This window comes from Cricetulus griseus (genome assembly GCF_003668045.3).
Source record: "Cricetulus griseus strain 17A/GY chromosome 1 unlocalized genomic scaffold, alternate assembly CriGri-PICRH-1.0 chr1_0, whole genome shotgun sequence".
Lineage (NCBI taxonomy): Eukaryota > Metazoa > Chordata > Mammalia > Rodentia > Cricetidae > Cricetulus > Cricetulus griseus.
Window position 1 is genome coordinate 219,295,737 of NW_023276806.1, and position 3,705 is coordinate 219,299,441.

At 42.2% G+C, this 3,705-nt stretch overlaps 1 non-coding gene across 1 annotated transcript; it reads right to left on the reverse strand.

Moving 5' to 3' along the window:
• Window positions 1-631: 631 nt before the first annotated feature.
• Window positions 632-738, reverse strand: LOC113832644. Its single transcript, XR_003480069.1, has one exon. It is a non-coding gene; the product is annotated as a U6 spliceosomal RNA (small nuclear RNA).
• Between the last annotated feature and the right edge of the window lie 2,967 nt (window positions 739-3,705).

Here is a 3,705-nt window from a genome sequence, read left to right on the forward strand (position 1 = left end):
GTATGACTGTGTGCACATGTGTGTCAAGGATTCTGTGCAGAGGTAGAGGACAGCCTCAGGTATGAGTCTTTTCCTTCCACATTGTTTGAGACAGGTCTTGGGTTACTCACAGTTGTATGTGCCAAGCTGGCTGCCACGGGAGCTTCTGGGGGATTCTCCTGTCTTTGCCTCCTATCTTGACACAGGAGCATGGGGATTAGAGATGATGTATTTATGTGAGTTATAGGGCCCTGAAGTCTGGTTCTCACCCTTGGTCAGCAAGTGTTTTGCCACTGAGTCATCTCCCTAGCTCCTAAATTATTGCCTGTGCATTATTTTTGTTTGTTTTGCTCTTTCTCATGCTGGGGATGAAATGTAGGGTCCCCACAGATGCAGGGCATGCACTCTAAGCTATAGTACCAACCCTGAACCGCCTTATGCCTTTCACAGAATAGAGCATTTTAGCATAAAGACTGGTCACTCTTTGTAACTTCTGTCATCCAGATTGCTGCTGTCTCCCACTAGACTGCCAACTGGTGGCCTAGAGCCCCTGAGTCATTGTCATCTTCTCTGCTTTTTTTTTTTTAATTGCAAAGCATTTTAATCAAACTCTTCAATTAGATTTAACTGTTTTCCCCTTCTTGAAAGCCTTAAAAATATGGAATGCTTCACGAATTTGTGTGTCATCCATGGGCAGGGGCCATGCTAATCTTCTCTGTATTGTTCCAGTTTTAGTATATGTGCTGCCGAAGTAAGCACTCTTCTCTGTTTTAATGACATGCAGTGTCATCTGCTTGGAGACAAGGGGATTTTTTTTTTTCTGTTTCTGTCTGGATCTTCCATTGTTTCAAATCATAACCACTATACCTACTTATTGCCTACTTTTTAAACTCTCTATTTGGTATAAATATCATGGAATAGAGAATCAATTCACCTGTTTTAAACTGAATCACAACTCTGTATTGTGATAACTGTATAATTAATAATCAGTGAACTACTTTTAAAATTATGTTTTACTAGATAGCTTCCTAATAAATATTCCCTTCACTGAGTTACCAAATCCTTTGAGTTTATTCATGAGTTAAGATTGCTTATAAACTTTCTTTGTTTCTTTTTAGATTAAAACTTAATGGTAAAGAAATAGAAAATAGCCTTTAATTCCAGTACTCGGGACAGAGGCAGGTGGATCTCTGTGAGTTCGAGGCCAGCCTGGTCTACAGAGTGAGTGCCAGGACAGGTTCCAAAGCAATACAGAGAAACCCTGCCTCGAAAATTCCAAAAAAAAGATGAAAAAGAAAAAGAAAAAGAAAGAAAGAAAGAAAGAAAGAAAGAAAGAAAGAAAGAAAGAAAGAAAGAAAAGAAAAGAAATCCATTACACAGTGAGATTAGTATTTTTTCTTGATTGGAAGTTTATCTTCATTTATTTTTAAATTTATTCTTCTTTTAGACAATACATCCCAGCCATAGTTTTCCCTCCCTCTACTCCTCCCAGATCTCCCTACCTCTCCTCTCTGCCAGAACCAATCCTCCAGTTCCCTTTAGAGAAGAGCAGGCCTCCCAGGGATATCAGCTGATCATGGCATAAAAATTTACAATAAGACTAGGCATAAACCTTCAGATCAAGGCTGGATGGAACAACCCAGTAGGAAGAAATGGGTTGCAATAGGAGGAAAAAGAATCAGAGACACCTCCCACTCCCACTGTTGGGAGTTCCACAAACACCGCAAGCTAAACAACCACAGCTGTATGCAGAGGGTCTTGTGCAGACCACGCAGGCTCTGTGATTGTTGCTTCAGTATCTGTGAGTCTCTATGATAAGCCCTGCTTAGTTGATTCTGTGGGCTGTGTTCTCCTGGTATCCATGATCCATCTGGTTCCTATAATCCTTCCTCCCCCTCTTCTGCAGGATTCCCCAAGCTTGGTCTAATGTTTGGCTGTGGGTCCCTTTATCTGCTCCCATCAGCTGTTGGATGATGCCTCTCTGCTGATGACTGGGCTAGGCACCAATCTGTGAGTATAGCAGAAGAGCATTAGGAATAATTTCACTGACTTTTTTTTTCTAGTATTTGGTTCTATATCCAATTTCAGGATCCTGGCCATCTAGGTAGTGTCATGCATGGGATTTCTCTTGTGGTGTGGGCCTCAAATGCCACAAGCAGTAACCATTGACCCAGCACATCTTCCAGGCAGGACATGTTGTGGAAAAATGGTTTTGTGACTGCCTTGATGTCCCAATCCCACCACTGGAAGCCTTGTCTGGTTACAGAAGATGGCCATTTCTTGTGCCATATCTTCCATGATAGGGTCACTCTCACAGGTTCCAGGAAGTTTCCCCTACACTAGGTTTCCACATCATCCCCAAGTGCCCCAAATTCTAGTTATCTCTTCCTGTACTCTCTTCCTCCATTTCTCCTTCCCCAATCTGATCCCTCCTGTTTCTACCCCCACCTACCCACAGCTCATCCACATAATCTATTCCATTTTCCCTTCCCAGGAAGATCCAAGAGATGGCTCAGCCACGAAAGGCTAGGTTCATAACCAAAAATTTTATTTTCTCTAGTCTTATATATACACAGAAATATACACTTTAACAATGCAACACTGTGTGTATGCAAGTGTTCGTGTGTAGATTGGGGGCATTTGTGTATGTCTGTATCTGTTCATGTTTGTGTGTGTGCATGTGTGTACATGTCTGTTCATGTCTGTGTGTGCACACCTGGGAATGTCTGTGTATGTGTGTGCACAAATAGGTGTGTGTGCATATGAGAGTGCACATCTAGACATGTGTGTGTGTGTGTGTGTGTGCACATGAACGTGAGTGCCCAATGGTTAGCCAATCTCTAATTCTGAAGGTGAGTAAGGTCAAGATGAATCCCAGTGATTATGTAGAGGAGAGCATGCCCTGTCATTATTCCTTTAGATATGTGTTATTGTCAGTTGTGCTTTTTACTAAGTTGTCCAAACATAATATGTGACGTATTCTGTAGCAGCCTTTTTCTTTTGGGCCACCAATGAGCTCCCAAATCATGACATTGAGACTTCTTATTGGTTTTTGTATGCTTGGTCTAGCTTAGGCTCCTTTCTGGCTATCTCTCTTTAACTTTGTTGTGCCCAGATTGGGGAACCCCAAAAGAACCTGTCAACAAGAAGAGGACTCACCGAATGCAAGGACAAAGGTTTCTTTATTCACTCAAGGATACGAGCTGCAGCAAGGTCCCCATTCATTCAGGAACAAATGGAGTCCCCACTTTCAACTGAGGGGTGTTTTTATAAGGGGAAATTGTAAGGCTGGAAGCCCCAAGATTACAAAACTTCTGTGGTTGCACAGGATAGGCCAATGGTTGTTTGATTCAGGCAAGGTGCAATTAAGCAGGATGTTGCAGAGGAAATGAGTTTGTTAATTATCTCCTGGGCTGGGGACTTTTACAACTGATAACTATCTGATCCTCCTTAGACTAGAGGAATGTCCACATAGCTCAAGGGTGTGATATCTGGTCTAAGGCCTTGAGTCATGTGGACCTTTGTTAAACCTTGTCTGTTGGACTGCCTTTTGGGACCTCAGAGAAGCTTAAGAGTTTTTCTACTTGGGCTTTGGAATCCGGGTTTTAGACTTTATTAATTTTTTTTCTTTATCTACCTTTTCTTTGGGGTGTTTTACCTTTCTTGTAGGAAGTTGTGTTTGTGGGGCCACAGTTGGAGCCAGTCAAGCAGCCCCAGGATCATACC